Source organism: Tachypleus tridentatus, chromosome 6, assembly GCF_004210375.1.
Source record: "Tachypleus tridentatus isolate NWPU-2018 chromosome 6, ASM421037v1, whole genome shotgun sequence".
NCBI classification, from domain to species: Eukaryota; Metazoa; Arthropoda; class Merostomata; order Xiphosura; family Limulidae; genus Tachypleus; species Tachypleus tridentatus.
Genome location: NC_134830.1, coordinates 73,132,108 through 73,150,970, shown reverse-complemented (window position 1 = coordinate 73,150,970; position 18,863 = coordinate 73,132,108). Strand labels below are relative to the sequence as shown.

Genomic DNA, 18,863 nt, shown 5'->3' with positions numbered 1-18,863 from the left:
CTTTGTTAAACAGATAAATATGGCTAATTATCAACTACACTTTTATACAAAAGTTAAATTAAGCTTACTTATACTCCCAGTGAGTTTGCTTTAAAAAAAAAAGGATAGTAGTAATAACTGTCTAAAACAAAAAAAAAAAACGATTAAGGTATTTAATTTTGTAAAATAGAAACGTTTGTTTCATAGAACCACCACTCTATCTGTGATTAAAAGGAAGGAATTTTTCTGGTGCATCCCTTCATTCCTCCATGACAGCTTGCCATGGGTTGGTGGTTAGGGATCAACTCGCAATCACGAGCTTGAATCCTATCAGCTGATAGTTATTGGTGGATGATGGTGATTAGTTATCTTTTCTCTAGTCTATCAATTTTATCTCAAGAGGCCCGGCATAACCAGGTGGATAAGGTGCTCGACTCGTAATCTGCCGTGGGGGCGTTATAACGTTACGGTCAATCCCACTATTCGTTGGTAAAAGAGTAGCCCAAGAGTTGGCGGTGGATGGTGATGACTAGCTGCCTTCTCTCCAGTTTTACACTCCTAAATTAGGGACGGCTAGCACAGATAGCGCTCTTGTAGCTTTGCGCAAAATTCAAACCAAACCAAAACAATTATCTCAAGATCAGCTGTCACAAATATCCCTCGAGGAGCTTTGCGCGAAATTGAAGAGAGAGACAAATGTTACTAAGTTTAATACGAAACTCTGGTGTTAAAATAGAACGTTTGATTGTTGGTAATTCATCGTATTCATTATTCTATAAAAACTTTATAAAACTTATAACTTGCTCTATTAGTTGCAATGAACAACGATAAATTATTTGATGCAGCCGGTTTTTTGACTTGTTTTATTTTCATATTATGTCACAGAAACGTGGTTTCAGTATAGCTAGAAATATCTATGTAATTTTATACGTTTTTTTTTCTTCTTTACTTTTAATCAAAGCTTATAAATATACTTAAGAAAAATTACTTCCAAGATAACGTCTCGTTAACGAAATGAAACCTACATTTTGTTTTTTGTGTAATGGACTATCCGTGCTGTGTCCATCGCAGTTTCAAAGCTCGATTTTTAGCGTTTTAAGTCCATATGTTTAGCGTTGAGCTGCTGTGGGGCATAAAAGCTGTAAAAAAAAAAAAAAAAAGAAATGTTTCTAGGTATTGCTATTGTAACCGGTTTCATGTTTTTAGCTAAATATATGGTCTTGAGCAAAAAATGTTCATTATCTCAAAAGTCATGCTTTAATAATTTTTTAAATATTATATATCCTGTGTAAAAAAGTCATAGTGTGAGTTATTTTTCATGACATTATGATTCTAATTTTTCTAGGGTTAATTACCTACGTGAAAGGAACACTGTAACTACAGCTCGAATGATATTAGTATTGAGTATTAAGATCCTAATTTTATATGTTAACATTTTCCGAAACGTTTATGTTCTTGAACATTCTGCTATCGCATCATTATTCTATGCATTTAAGCTGCTTAGATAAAAACAGAATATTCTATAGCTACAATTTTAGTAAACATGCTGGGAAACCTTCGTGTTTACGAGAGATATTTCGTTTTATCGACGAGTAAACCTTAAACACAAGTAGAAGATTAATATTTTTATTCAGAGTCTGATAACGTCTAATTTCCAAAGTAAACATCTTCTATTGAAAACCTTTTGAAAAACTTCTAAACTATTTTAAATAAGTTTTGTTTAACTATGTTACTATATATAAAAAAAGACATTTCATGGATATCAGATTTTGTGTGAGGAAATAACCCATGAGACAATGAAACATCTTTTGTATTTGTTAATAAAATTCATTTTTTATAAAGTAGAGTCAAATTGAAAAGAAAATACTTATATTATACTATTGTTTTTGTTTACTTGTTTTTACCCACTAAAAACTGCCACTTTTACTATAAGCTAAGAAATATTCAACATAACATTATTGAAAATAGACAAGTTATAAACAACCAGTTTTAACTTTTAAATAGAAGCATATGGCTAACATAGATTTATATTACAATAACGTTATTTTTATTATCTGAGAAGCTTTCAAAAAGCGTAAGTTAATGGTATATGTAAAAGAATATAAAATGTTTTGGGGCATTATATGAGACACCCTCGTTACTAAGCAACATCATGTGTGAGTAATAAATAATTATGATTCTAGAAAATTTTAGGTGTTATTTGAGTTTTTCTAAAATATTTTTTCATTTTCTGTTTAAACACCTACTTACTAAAGAAATGCTTTTGGTTGCCAAAATTCACAATCTGTAACAATTACAGTATGAGTTATTATAGAAAGAAATAAGTGCATAACTACAAACTTTTTAATTAAAATGATTTTGTAAATATACTATTGAGTAAAACAACCTCCATTATGTTAGTTTTTATACATCCGCTTAACGATTACATCATGATCGAATCTAAAGTTTCTCACTAAACTATGGCCACAACGTTTGTGAATTGATGCACCTCATTCAAATTCATAACTTGTACAGAGTTTGACCATGCGCAGCGACGAATGGATTTGTTATAAAATCCCTCTGTAGGTTGTTAGGTTGTGCCACTAGGAGTGTTATCAATTTCCGTTCATCCAGTCTGTAAAGGTAACCATAACTTGTACAGTAGTTTCGTTTCAAAAATAAAATTTTTAATATGAATTTTCGTAATATGAATTATTTTAGTATTTGTGATTTACATATATATATATATATATTTAAATTTGAGTAATGCTAGTCTATACACGAAAGGATTATTGGATTCATATGTACTATGTTAAAAACTACTCGTTAGATTTTAATTACTCCTATTTTGTTTATTCAATTATCCTTAGAGCCTAAATAACCATATACAGAAATTACAGACAAAGAGAAACGTATTTGTATTTTCTAACATTAAAATACTAGTTACTCATGTGCTATACTATTTTTATTTAAATTTTTGGATTTATCAAAGTGTTGAACAAGTGATGCTACTATACATATATGGTTAACTTTGTCATATTTGGTTATTTTTATGACGTTTGCTGTTTATTTTACTCTCTACTTGTAGAGATATTGTATTTTACTATTCCCACAAGAACTCTAAAGAAAAGTCAATTTTTATTAAAGTGTTTTTGAAAGTGGAAAACAAAGTGATATTTTAATCTGAAAATTTGTAATTTCGGAAGCAAAAATTTGTTAAAAAAACAGAATACCAAAATAAACTATTAAAATTCAGCTGTGAAAAAAAAAAAACGTAAACCTAACGAAATTAATACATAACACTTGTAACGCACCTTTTAGAGTGGGTTGTTAGTTAAAAAGGTAAGCGAGATGAAAAGTGATGTTGATAACATAATCAAAATCTTGATCATTAAAGAAATATCGATCTAAAACTGGTAGAATAGTACTAATCCAACGATACAATATTACTTATTTATTAAATTATAATAAAATTTTGCACTCGGTTATTGTTTTATTGTTCTCGTAAGAAATTTGGAGCATCTAATGCTACATTTGATGTATTTATAAAATTTTCTTTTTTTAAGTCGTTATGTAATTTGATAAGTTTTTTTTCAAATTTTCTGAGTGAGTTTTGAATATTTTATCATTTTAAAATCGGGTACATTTCATTAATGGTGCATTACAAATGCATATTTATACAACTTAGAGCTGAAAACTTGTGGACATATTATTTTAATTTGTTAGTTACTTTAGAAAATATATGAGGATAATTTTGAAGGCTAACACCAATTTAACATCAATTCCTAGTTTGACTTTGTAAAACTTCTCTACAGCAGTTAATTTCTTTTAACCACAGAAAAGATTAAACTCGAAAAGTGGTTGTCTAGATTTGGCATGGTTTGGTAGTTACGACACCTGACCTGCAAGTTGCGAATCATGAGTTCAAATCCACATCACCGAATACGCTTCTTTTAGCCGTGGGTTACTACAATGTGAATGTTAATTCTACTTATTCGACAGAAAAAGAGCAGACTCAAAATTGACAGCAGTTGATATTGACAAGCTTTTTTCCTTTCACTGTGAACCGGCATGGCCAGGTGGGTTAAGACATCGACTGAGTGTTACGGGTTCGAATCTCCGTCGCACCAAACATGCTCGCCCTCCCACCCGTGGGGGCGTTATAATGTGACGGTCAATCCCACTATTCGTTGGTACAAGAGTAGCCCAAGAGTTCGCGGTGGGTGGTGATGACTAGCTGCCTTCCATCTAATCTTACACTGCTAAATTAGGCGCGGCTAGCAAAGATAGCACTTGAGTAGCTTTGCGCAAAAAACAAAAACCCTTCAGTTTATCATTTCAAAATCGAGGACAGCTAGAGCAGATTGTCCTAAGGTAATTTTGGACAAAATTCATTTCGCTAACTATATAGTTGTTTTTCTTATTATCCTGGTCTTCTAAGGACACGAATTCAGAATATTATCTGTATTTCCTTCTATCTAGTAACAATGTAATGTCATTATGTAATGACGTTTCAACATTATCGCGCCATTCATATTATAATTAATACTTTTATAAGAAACATCTTTGAAATATATTAGCGTTAATCGCGTTGTAAGGTCTCTACTAAACCAAGTAATCGTAACACGAGAGAAGCCCATGCATGGGCAGTTGGTTAGGGTGCTTGACTTGCAAACTGAGAGTCGCGGATTCTTATCCCCGTCGCACCAAACATTCTTGCTCTTTCTGTCGTTTTACGGTCACTCTCACTATTTGTTTGTAAAAAGTAGTCCTAGAGTTGGTTGTGATGACTAGCTGCCTTCTCTCTAGTCTTACACTACTAAATAAGGAACGGCTAGCGCAAATAACCCTCTTGTGGCTTTAAGAAGAATTCAAAACAAACCTACATAAGAAATATATTTTTGAAACGTTTCAGTAACCACACTATTAATTATTAACTTTTATAAGAAAATAAAATACCAAATAAATTAAAAAATAAAGAGCATAAAATAGTTTTCAAAATTGATGTATGTAGAGGCATACTTTATCTCAAAAATTATATATATCGCAACATTTTAAACTTCAAATTAAACAACTAAAGGTAACAAGCTTGTATTAATCAAGAAGATAAATTTATCATTGCTTGAAATTAAAGAAAACCCATTTTAACTTCCCTCATCATCAAATACATATCTCACTTGCATGTGTTTTTATGTATTGCTAAGTCATGTAAATTTTAAAAACAACGAATGTTTATTTATGTGCTTTATTATGGTTAACTTACTTCTTTGTACTTTAAAGACACAGTTGTATTTCTATACTGGAAACCAGGTTTCGATAGTCGTAGTGTGCAGAGCACAAATAACTGATCGTATAGTTTTGTGTTTAATCATAAATAACCTATTTCATTTTTCCCCATAATTAATTCTGTAAAATATATTTGGTTATAATAATTGAAAAAACTGTGAATATCGTCCCTTGATTCAAACACTCAAAAAAAAAAATCGTTTATATTGTTCGACATATAACGAACAAGGGGTAACATAAATTTAACTTTGCTGAACTTCTGGAGATATTACTGCGGTTATTATTAGAAAGCTTATTAGGAACGACAATACTTAAACAATGATTCAGTAATCGCAAGTGTTACTTTAATAATGTTTATTTATGAAATTAAAATATTCCAAGTAGTTTGATATGCACGATTGACTTCTTTAATTTATAAGTGATTTTTTTCAGTTCTGATACATATAGATAAGCTACTTTTCATCAAAAGTTTTAAATAATGCCCTTTGGACAGTGTTTGACAACATTTTTTTGTAATGTCCCTTAAAACAATGTATTTCCATAATTATCTTTACCGGGATTCGTTCTATGTTGTATACCGGCAATGGTCAGGTTCATCGTAGACCTCTTCATCCATCTCTGGAATTATTTTGTTTACATTGTTACTGAATCGTAGGTAATAATCCTTTCTACGTTCTTGCAATTCTCACAATGTTACATTTTTCCGTTGTTCGCAGTTTTAATTAACATATTTTCGTGCAGTGTCTAATTCACCGGGTAATACTGACTCGTAGTTTCACTAGCTGCTCTTCTGTATAATCGTAGTATTATTCCGTGTTCGCAACACAGTTCCACTTAGGAGACACCCACATTATTTTAACATACAAAATTCTTTTACATCAGTTTATTTCTACTCATATTTTTTTTTTATAATATTGAAGCGAGTTATCTAGGGGTGTGTCTCATAATCTTTGCATGTTTAAATAGTTGTGTAGACATACCGAGTTTGTTGATCACGGAGCTTTATATGCTTTCGTTAAAATGTAGTTTTATATTTGCCGTAGTTTCTTAATGTGTATTTTTGACAGTTACTTATGTTATACATATGTAATTTATGACTTGCAGTATGCATGTTCTATGAATGTTTGTTTAATGTTTTCTTGTGAAGCTTCTTGTTTGCCGTCAATTAGTCTCTTCGTTTAGTTTCACAATAGTACAGCGGTAAGCCTACGGATTTACAACACTAAAATAGGGGAGTTCGATTCCCCTCGGTGGACTCGGCAGATAGCCCGATGTGGCTTTCCTATAGGAACACACACACACACACACACACACACACACACTGTTTAGGTAACTCGCTTTTTTCAAAATTCTGGGTTTTATGCTATTAATAAATAGTATCCAGTTTAATTTTGAGTCAAAAGTCATCCCTAAGAAGTTTACGGGTATTGCTACCTGTAAATAGTCCTATCCGTACGATTTTGTAAATAATGACTTGTGTTTTGTGTGCATGAATTTTAATTATCCACTTATTACAGTACAATTCTACTTCGTTTGACAGGGTGGTTGTACATTGTATGCTACCGTTTTTACGTTTGAAGCACTCTTCCAGATTGCAACATTATCTGTAAACTGTGAGCAAAAAGTGTGGTTTGGATCTTTCACGAGCATGTCACTGACCTACATGGTAAATAACATAGGACTAAGTACTCATCCTTGAGGGACACCCGCCTCCAGAGTACCGCACTCGTTATAGGAACCCTCAAAATTTACATTAGAAACTCGTTGAATAATTTCTACTGGGAGTCCCAATTCGGACAGTTTATGTTTGAACCCATTTTGCCATACTTTGTCGAAAGTTTTCTTTCGACATCTAGGAAGCATACGAGTTTTGTTGTTTTATTATTAAAACCGTGTATTGTTTATTCCTTTTAATCTTATGAGTTGATGCGTTGCTTATCTTGCTTTTCGAAATCGGTTTTCTATTTGCGGGAGTATTCAGCTAGTTTCAAAGTCATTTGCGAGTCTACTATCTGATTTTTTTTTTTTTTGCAAGTAATTTTCCCAGATTGCTTGTTAGACTTATCGGCCTGTAATTTTCAGAATTATTTGCTGGTTTTTCTTTCCCACTGAAACGTATGAACTTCCGCCTGTTTCCAAGTGGATGGTAGTAATCCTATTCTGAGATAACTTGTAAAAAGAAATGAGATGGTTTAATGATCTTAGAGGGCTTTTCTTGTGTAATGTTTTAAAGTTTATTTTGTCTGTTTTTGAATTTCGCGCAAAGTTACGTTAGCCGTCCCTAATTTAGCATAGTAAGTAAGGCTAGAGGGAAAGCAGCTAGTCATCACCATCAACTCCTGGGGTATTCTTTCACTAACGAATAGTGGGATTGACCTTCACATTATATCGCCCCACAGCTGTTTGGTGTGAGGGGGATTCGAATCTGCAACCCTCAGATTACGAGTCGAGCGCCCTAGCCACCTGGCCATAACGAACCATTTTGTCTTGTCCTGGTGTTCTGTTTTCAATTTTTTTTTTCTTTTACTTCTGTTGCTGTGATGCGTTTGATAAGTTGATTTGTTGTGTAGTCGTGTTCCGCTTCTGTTGATGTGTTGAGTGTCCTTAGTGAAGAGTGGTGTGTGTGTGTGTGTGTGTGTGTGTGTATAAATATCTCTCATCACAACCAATCGTAGAATATGTATTATTTTCACGAAGCCTCTGTTTATGTTTGAGTCGTCTGCTATCTTGAAAGTTTTGTAGTTGTTCCTGAAAGGCATGTATTTTCTGTTTATTCCTGTATGCTAATTTATTATAATGTTTAAGCGCAAGGTGGGACCAGAACTCTTTGGAATCTGTTTTTTGAATTTATTTGTGTACAGAAAGTGCTCCATTTTTGTGGTTTTTACTTGATTAATATCGTTTCTTTGTTTTCTGAACGTATGTATTTGCGTTTTTTGTTTGTGGGTTACTGGTTGTTATATATGTTTATTGCCAACTGATACTTTTGGTATGCATCTGTAATCTGTTTCTAATACAGCTCTGTCTATCCAGGCTGTTGAGGTAGGTGTTGGAGAAACTCTTATTATTATCTCCTCACATTTTCCTTTTTTTTTTCGTAGTTAATTTGTGTGTTTTGTTTGATTTTGGTATGGTAAGAGATCGAATACACTTCATATCAGCAAAAGGTTTGTCTCAATTTACGTTAAATGTGAGAAAATTGTTTATTAATGTTGGTGAACACATACACAGATCTAGTAACTCACTGGAGTAATATGTATCATTGGTTTGTGCTGAGTTTGTATCGTTTAGTAGGTAAGTATCTGAGTCTTCCAGAAATAATAAATGTATTCCATTAGCACTTGTATTTCTGCAATCGAAAATTGTGTTTTGGCTATTGAAAGCGCCTATAATGTGTTTGTCACTATGGGATATGATGTTTAGTAGTGTAGTGTCTGGTTTATTTTATGGTTAGTAATATATACCTCCTATTGTTACTGTTTTATTGCTTGAAAGTATACCTTTTGTACTTTTTTTTTTACGGTATTTATACTGTTTAAGATAATTGATTTTGTGCTCTTTGTATAGGAGTTATGGCCCGTCCGTTCCGAGTATTCCTGTTTTGTCTGACTATTCTTTCTAGTTGGTTTTCTACTGTTTCCAACGGACGATAGTTGTAAAGCATTGGTAGGGAGGTAAATATAATATTTGCCGATGTACTTGTGGCAACATACTCGATCTCATACAGCTTGATAACAAGGCACCCTTGGATTTTTATGAGTAATACAGTGACAGTATACATTGTGGTTTGATGCTAGTTATAATTTTGTTTATTGCATGTGGTAATGGGTGTTGTATGTTTCTTAATGAGCTCAATAACATGTTGTTTACTATATTCTTTAAGGAAGTCGGTGATTATATTTGTAATTGCTTTTCACATTTCTGTTACCTTCATTGTTAGTGTTTGTTGTTTCTCTGCTGGGCTTGTTTGTTGGTATTATCTGATTTTTAGTAGTTTGTTTATTTTATGTTGCTTGCTATGTTACAACCAAGTACTCGTTGTTAGTTTTATTTATTGTTTTTTTTTCTTAAATTTTGTCCAAAGCTGTCGTTTAAAAGACTGTTTTCTTAAACATTATGAATGAAAATGAGAAATATTATCATATAGCCAAATGTAATTACTATAAAAAAAATCAATATTAAGGCCATTTATAAAGCTTAAAAACTTCTGTAAGTTTCCAAGATAACAAACTCATGAGTGGACCGCACATAGTCTAGATTAATATGCTTGGCTGCTTATCTGAATATCTAAAGGTTTAGCTGTGATATACTGTTGAATATCACAAATATCCCAAAACTGCAAACTAATTGGTGGCCAGAAATGTTCATGTAATTATCTTGCCAAGTATTATTAATTGTCCGCGACTTATTGCAACACAAAGGCTTGTATTTTAGGACTGTAGGTACGTACTATTTAATCAGTCAAAAGTAGTTCAAAAGATGGCAGAAGGCACTGTTTATCGGCCTTCCCTCTAATCTATCAATTTAGAATTAAGGAAGGATATTCAATCATAACTCTTGCATAAATTTGCACTAAAATCTTAAATAAAAAAAGACTAACTGATTTCTAGAATGTGTGCATTTTATCCAACATAAGTTCATTTCTCTTCCTCATTATTAGAGAAATGAAATTAACTTTTGATCAGCAAATAACACTGTTAAATGTTTTAACTACATTGCACTTTGTTCAAAAAAATATATTAATTGTTTAACATTTTATCAACAAGTACATTTCATAATTTCCATGTGATTCTTTTTATGTTTCAAGTATTATTTATTATTATGGAGTTTGAATGTATCTTGTGATATTTATTTGCTTTAATCGCTTCAGAATTAACAGAGCTTTTTTTTTTTTTCGTTTAGAACGAGCATTACATAAAATTGAATTTTAGTTTAGAATGTTAACATAAATTTCTACGCAGGTGAAAATATACATAATATATTTCTGCATTTCTTTATATTTTAACATAAAGCTCAACTTGCTTTTCTAATAAATAAACTCAACATACTAAGAAACCAAATAAACACAGCCATAAAACTATGCTCCCCAGATAAAATTAACGATGAATTCGATAAAATACTTCATCAACATCAATAAATTTCCTCCACAAATCGTAGAAAACATTATACGCACACACCTAGACAAAAAGCAAAATCAACTGGCAAAAGTAAATATATCCCACGAATTAAAAAATCACGAAACCATATACTGCTGCATACCATATAATCCCGACATCAGCAGAAAAATAACCAACATTTGGCAAAAACTAGTAACAAAATATGACATTCCAGTTAAAACTAAATTTATTCAAAAACCAGGGACAAAACTGAGGTCTATACTATGTAAAAACTACACTGACAAGCACTACACCAACATTATTTATAAAATACAATGTGATAAGTGCCACGACTTCTATATTGGAGAAACAAGTAGAAAAATCGAAACCAGATTTAAAGAACATAAAAAGTCACCTTCACACGTTTTCAAACACTGCAAGTCAAATAAACGCAACATAACCATAGAAATCACTCAAATGCTAAAGAAAGAAAGAAACAAACAAACACAAAATTAAAGAAGCCTTACTTATGCAACAATTCAAGCCCAAAATAAACCAATACAAAGGAACACCTTTATACCTATATTAATAAATATAATCAAACATCTAAGCACGCCCTTTACATTCCTACACTCAATTACACAACCCCCTTCAAGCATGTGGTCAGCTATCGGTCAGTTACGTCTTTCTTTGTGAACCTGACGATGACCGAAGAAGGTCAAAACGCTGTTCGCTCCTCTATATAAATTTTTTTCTCAATCCATACCAGCCATTTTTACATACATATTTTTCTCTACAAGTAGGTTTTTTCATCTGCTTGAATGAGAAAAGTTACCAAATGTAAAGTCTGAAATAACTGTCATGGTGTCCTATACAGTGCCTTCACTAAATAGAAGAAAAAGCTAGTAAGAAGCTAGCATATGGTATCGGTATATGCTAGAAGAAATAAATTTAATAGCATTAAATTAATGATACTTACTATGTTAAGTATCTTCGTTTGTTTCTTTGTTTAACAATTTCGCGCAAAGCTACACGAGAGTTATCTGCGCCAGCCGTCACTAATTTAGCAGTAAAAGACTAGAGGGAAAACAGTCATCACTACTCACCGCCAACCCTTAAGCTACTCTTTTACAAACAAATAGGGGAATTGACCGTACCATTATAACGCCCCTTTCGCTGAAAGATCGAGCATATTTAGTGTGAGGAGGATTCGACCCCGCGACCCTCAAATTACAAGACGAGCGCCCTAACTACCTGGCCATGCCCGGCCTAATTACAACATGTTTTATTTCATTTTTGTCAGCTTAAATTTGTCGCTAAGATTTATAACGTATTATTCTTAAAAGCAGTTCCCCCTTCAATGGCACAGCGGTATGTATGTTTGTGTGTGTTTTTCTTATAGCAAAGCCACATCGAGCTATCTGCTGAGCCCACCGAGGTGAATCGAACTTCTGATTTTAACGTTGTAAATCCGAAAACATACTGCTGTACTAGCGGGAGACGGCACAGCGGTATGTCTGCGAGTTTAGAACGTTAAAAACCCGGTTTCGATATGTGTGTGGTGGTCAGAGCACAGAAAATTTATTGTACACTTTGTAGTTGTTGTGTTGTATTTAATTCAATCTTAAAAGCACGTACTGAAGGCCTGATTTCTATTCTTTTAGTATTTCTGGATTACTCATTCTTTAACCTTTAAATATTTACATTTACAATAAATTGTGTTAGATTTAGACAACTTATTTGGGTTATCATAAAAACGATTATCTAATCACAGATGAAATTTTAAACCCTAAGCGTCACTTCGGGGAACGATGGTAAACGACTGAACTTAACAGACTGCAATGAAGTTACATTTAGAATTTAATTTTGAATTTCCAGTAGAAGAGGCCTCATGAACAATTTGGATAATTTAGCTGTACTCAACAGTACCTTCTAAAATATCTTGTGGGCAAATGAAATCACCGAACCAGAAGTTGAACGAGAGCCGTGATTTGATTACCTAAATAAATATCGGATATTTGGATGACTCTAGTAGCAAATATACATGTCAATATATTAGTGTCTTATATAATTTTTACTGAAATTTTGTTACGTAAAAATAAATATATGAACCGCACATAAAAAAACCAACCTTAAAAATTATTTTACTGACAATGTTCTGGCTTTAAGAAACCAATCAAATATTATAAATACGCATTAGATGAGATACCCTTTTACTATAATTTCCGCAACCGGACATCAGTGTTGTAACCCGAGTAAGAGGGACCATTTTCTTATCATTAGAGACCTGCTGTGTTCATCTAACTCTGTTTTAACATTATAAGTCTAATAAATATTCCTTGGAAAAGTTCGTTGGTTTTTACCACAGTTATTTCCATTTAGCATTACTGTTCCTTGACTCGCATTCGTGGGTAGTAGAGAGAGAAGTCAGCAAAATGAACGTTCGTACGCTTACAGCTCTTACTCCTACTTACTCTATTTTTATTTAATAAGAGTAAACGTAATCAAGAGGCAGAAACTATACTCGAATCTGATATCAATTATATTACACTTGGCCAAAACAAATTTTAATGAAGCTAAATAAAACGATCTTGTGAAATTTTAAATACAGAAAATATATTTTTAAACTGGGAAATATATTTTATAAATGTAATTTCGACTCTGAAATGTGTTTTTTAAAGAACCTTCATTTTATATCTGCAAGAAAAGTTTCAACTTTAATCGCTATTTCTAAAGAACATAACAACTTTTATGCTCCATTGATATTATGTGAAAAATTTTTATTTTGAAAATTAATGTTAAAAGTAATATAAAGTTGAGTATAATTACTGAATTTTCTCGAGATATGTGTAATTATTTTGACGAAAATGATTACATTTTGTGTTAAGTTTGTCTCTCAATGATTATATTCACTTTATATAAAATCGAGTCAATGGTATAACATTATATATTGTGTTTTGTTAAATTTTGTGTGCAAAAACTGCCCCTGAGCTGTCTGTGTCAGCTTTATCTTAATTTTGAAGAGAATGGCTAGAAAGAAAGTAGTTGGACAACACCAACTCTTTTGTTATTCCTGCCAGGCCGAATGTTGTAATTCAAGTGTGTGAAGACATGTATAAACATGTTTCTTAGCCATAGCAGGTCATGAACCACGGAATCTAAATTCCACAATTCCGATTGTTTATATGCTTCAGAGCAAAATCATAAGTGAGCAATATGCTGTACAGATTGCGTTGAATCAAACCCAGGATTTTAGCATCGTAAATTCGTAAACTTGCCGTTTTTCCTCTAGGGAACTCTCAATCCGTCACACTAATGAACGAATCATGCTCTTGACCCGAACTACGTAATAAAATACTAATCAATATAAGTGTTTTTATAAACCAAATGGTAATACAACTGTAATTTTTACTTTATTAATTGCTTATTCAACATCAAAGTTTAATACTATTTTCTTAAAGGTAACGTTGAACCTTTTCTTACGTAAACCTTAATAAACACCAGTGTCATATTGCCCAACGTGTTTGTAGAAACACGGAAGATCATTTTTATAAAATACAGCATCTTTCGTCCAATATTTAAATGTATTTTGAAATACATTACAGACCTTTTTAAACGTAAGTTTTTAACAGAGTAATGCTAAATGATTTAAATAGAAGTTTCGTATTTTTAAGAATTTTATATGCATTTCTTCAATGATTTAAGCAAAAGCATATTTGTCTTTTTTTTTTTATACCATAGAACATTTACATAAAAATGGTGCAGAACACCTTATGAACGATAATATAATTTTGAAATCTGAAATTTAATCTAGTAATTTTTCTACATTTTCTATTGTAAAAGTATATACTGTGATTATTAAAATTCCGGAAACCACAACTGAGTTGGTTTAACAATAGCCGAATCTGCTAAAAAGTAAACTATCGTTTCTACAATGTTTGTTTGTTCACGTGATTCTGAAACCACTAAAATTACTAAAAAAATGATGTTTTTTCTTATCTCAATGGTAACCTTGCAGATATGTTTATAATACTAGAAGAACATGGACTTGAATCTCTGCAATGACCGCTATAGTGTTTCTGGTTTGTTTTGAATTTCGCGCAGAGCTACACGAGGGCTATCTGCGCTAGCCATCTCTCTTTTACCACTGTAAGACTAAAGGAAATGCAGGTAGTCATCAGCACTACCCACCGCTTTTGAGCTACTACTTTACCAACGAATAGTGAGATTGACCGTCACATTATAAAGCCCACCATGGATGAAAGAGCGAGCATGTTTGGTGTGACGGGATTTGAATATATGATCCTCGGATTACGAGTCGAGTGCCTTAAACACTAGGCTGGCCATACCGGGCCTCCCGTATAGTGAAAATGGACCAATTTAAAATGTGGATCTTGAAGAAGCACAAGATATATATATATCTAAAGTTTTTTTTAATTACTTCTAATATTTTTATGAAATAAATTTCATTTAATAATCTTTTTTGTTTATCACAAGATCAAATGAAAAACAAAAAAAAGTTCTTTTATAATATACCACGAGTACTTAAGATGCATATATAATAATGTTCAGAGAATTTAATGGACTCTGACTTGAATTTTAACATGAAACTTTTATTAATTCATCCTATGTTAATTTTTCAGTTTGCCCAGCGTAGCATTCGCAACATCCTGAACGTTTTAATAAATACACAGTTCATAGAATTGCAAAAAGAATCGCTTGAAATTGAGAAACAGTCTCATAATTCACATTAAGAGTAACGACACGAGGAACTATAACATTTTGAAAGAACTACAAAACTGATTTTTGATAATTTTAACAACTTTACCTCAAGGTTTATGTCGGATATGCAGGATAATATGAAACATTTTTTTTACAACATATTGAAAACATTTCGATTTTTACGTTAAAAGAGGACATGAATGCCACATTGGATATGTATGCTCAACAAGTGTTTGATGAAATATCCTAAGTAAAAGAACAAATTAGCAAGTAAACATTTGCAAATATCCTATAATCGCGTAAATGTCCCTGAGGAAAACCAAAACTGAAAATATATGCTTAATAATAGAAAAAAAAAACTTTTTGAGCATTTTATAAAAGGAAAATGCTACCAAAGTTTACAGATTGTTTATCTCAAGATCCACCACTTATTCCGAAAATGTTACAAGAAAGCATCAGTTCCTTTTTAAGTGAACAAGAAAATCTAGTTAGGAAAGAAATTGAAATTTAAAAAAACTTGACTGAAATTAAAGCTTTGGAGACAGAGCAAATTACTACTTCATTATATTTATAAATTTTTACCCCAGTTACAAGTAGCTTTTGTGTTTTATCAAAAATACATAAATGTCGAAAATTTATCAACGCTTGTTCTAATTGGAATAATGATTAAGTACATTTTTGTTGAACCTTCTTGTTGCCCTATTAGACCTATTGTTGCAGGACGTCAAAGTTCCACACACCGTACTTGTTCTTTGAGTGAATTGTTAATACCATTTATTCCAAAAGTTAAAAAATGAGGGTTACTTTAGATTTTACATCAAACTTACTTGGTAGAACGCGTTGTAACTGCAGTTTAATAACACTACATGGAGTATCTTGTATACTATTATTGAAGATGATTATTTGAATTTTGCGCAAAGTTACACGAAGGCTATCTGCGCTAGCCCACACTAATTTTACAGTGTAAGACTAGAGGAAAAGCAGCTAGTCATCATCACCCACCGCCAATTCTTGGGCTACTCTTTCACCAACGATTAGTGTGATTGACCTTCACGTTATAATGCTCCCACGGCTGAAAGAGCGAGCATGTTTGGTGTGACAGGGATTCGAACCCGCGATCCTCGGATTACGAGTCGAATACCTTAACCACTTGGCCATGCCGGGTCTGAACATGAACCAGCGACATTTAAATATTTTTTATGAATGTTATCTAGAGCTTTTACATGCTAGAAGTACTAAATAGTTTTTAATTGAAACTGTAAATTATTAATCAGTATATATTTCATATATTATAATATTTTTGTATTATCAGATAAGAGTAACAGCAGAAAGTACAAAATTGTCACTTACATTTGATATTTTGATAATTGGTTTCTAAGAAGAAAAGATCTATACCATTGTTGATCAAAGAATGAAGTTGAAAGCTAGTTCTTATGCGTTGTCGCATTGGCTCAGATACATTTATGATTATTCTATTACTTGAAATTAAGATTTAAATTGGTTTAACTTTAGTCATGTTTTAAATAATTCGGTTCCAAATATTAAATCCCCTGTCGAAAAGACTTATAAAGCTATAAATAGTAATTGAAATATCTGACAATGACTCACTAGAAAATGATATTTTTTTTATAAACCAACAAATTCATATGTTTATTTAGATTTTAAAAGAAGCCACCCAAGACTTGTAAAAAAGAAGTATCTCGTACATAATAGCGTAGAGAATAATGCAAAATGTTAATGACAAAAATGAGTAATATTACATTTAAGTAAATAAAGAATTTTTTTGAAATAGAAATTATCCATAGGGCCTAACTGACAACTGTTTTATTTCGTACCAACTAATAAGACGGAAATTTTACCAGTTGTTATTATGTACATCGCAGGATTAAAACTTATAATCAAGATGTGTGAAAGTTTAATCATTTCTTTTACATCTATAACCGCCAATAATGCTTATGTTATAAACAGCACATTTAAAACTTTTACTTTATCATAATTATAAAACTGAAAATAGAAAGAGGATATCATTCGGTGTAATAACATGAGATTTAAACTTTATAATGAAGATTATATTACTCATACCAATATTTTTCAAATCATATATTTATTTTAAACCTCTATGTTTTATCTATCTTTTTCTTGCAATTCCTAAACCTATATTTATATACATGTATATTGAAACCTACATACAGTAAAGTCATTAAGTTCATGTTAAAACCAAAGTCGGCTTTCATTAAAATGCTCTGAACAGTATTACAATTGTATCTTTAATACCCATGGTATGTTGTAAGAACTTTTTTTTTTGTCTTTTCCACTTTTGTTTTGTGATAATCAACAAAAAATATTATTATAGGAAAGTCATTTCATAACAAAATTTAGAAGTATTTTGAATCTTATGTAAATAACTTGTGAATTTTAAGTATGTAGTTGCATTTTATCTAAATGATGTTTTTACAGGTATGAGATACTTAATACGCTGTTTATAGAATTGAAATAACATGAAATTCATTTCTATTTTTATTAATATATTTTTACTAGGATGTGTTTATTGTATAGGCATTTTGATATTTTTATGAACATTATTTATTGTATTTAATTAGGTTAACTGAAGAGACTGTAAGCTGTGAAAGTGCTTCCAACCAACAGTATTTCGAACTTGGCAGTTCTTTTAATATTTAAGATCATATATAATATATGTGGTGGGTGTTTATGTACGAAACGATAAATTTCATTCCATAAAGTAGCTTTCTGAAACTGTTCAAAATACAATATTAAAAGCTAGCATCAGTTATTTGAAAATTTATTAATATTCTTTTGAATCTGTCATTGCATTAATTGATTCAATTATTTCAAACGACCTTTAATGCATGGAACTTGATTTTTAAATTAGTTCGATGTTATATAAAATGTGTACTATTAATTTACTGTAAAATAATAACTTTATTGAAATTAATTTTCTTAATTTTATTCATTATTTTTTATTAATTCCCAATGAAAATTAGTAACAGCTCTGGCGGATTTACTATTATATACTTATTTTATTATCGATGTTTGTTTCAGTTAAATATATATTGGGAAATGTGTGCTACCTACAGTAATGTGAAAAAGTTAGGACACCCAATGAAAGCCTGTGTATTTTTGTAACATTTTTGGATATATAGATATTTAATCTCAATTTCAACAATACTAAGATTATAGGAATATAACTAAACAATTAAAACTGAGGAAAAGACTTTTCAAAATCTTCTGTAAATGTAATTCTTCACAAATGCATATTTTAACTGAGGAACAAAGTTAGGACACCTTACTCCTAATAGCTAGTGTTACCCCCCTTTGGCTGAACTAACTGCAGTGAGACGCTTCTTGTAGTCATTTACCAGTCTCTGACATCGGTCTGAAAACGTTTGCCCCATTCTTCAATGCAGAATTCTTTCAGCTGTGAGATGTTTGAGGAGTTTTTTGCATGTACAGCCCGTTTCAAGTCACCCACAGCATCTCAATGGGATTAAGATCTGGGCTATGACTCGGCCATTCCAGGACTCTCCATTTCTTAGTTTTCAGTCAGTCTTTGGTGGATTTACTGGTATGTTTTGGGTAATTGTCGTGTTGCAGGGTCCAGTTCCGCTTCAGCTTTAATTTTCTTATAGATGGTCTCACATGATCCTCAAGCACCCTCTGATACACAGTAGAATTCATGGTGGATTCTATGATTGTAAGCTGTCCAGGTCCTGCTGCAGCAAAGCTGCCTCAAACCATGGCACTCCCACCTCCATGCTTCACAGTTGGTATGGGGTTCTTTTC

The 18,863-nt window shown here is 31.8% G+C and overlaps 1 protein-coding gene across 2 annotated transcripts in view; it reads left to right on the top strand.

Moving 5' to 3' along the window:
* The first annotated feature begins 2,555 nt into the window (after window positions 1–2,555).
* The window catches only part of LOC143252801 (RYamide receptor-like), a 32,183-nt gene continuing 15,875 nt past the window's right edge, over window positions 2,556–18,863 (top strand). The window contains exons 1-2 of one of the 2 annotated variants that reach the window (XR_013029145.1): window positions 2,556–2,601; window positions 12,135–12,690. The gene's annotated coding sequence lies outside the window, so the exon portion shown is untranslated. Of the gene's footprint in view, window positions 2,602–12,134; window positions 12,691–18,863 lie in introns of those variants that run through there. The other variant, XM_076505514.1, reaches the window with a different exon arrangement.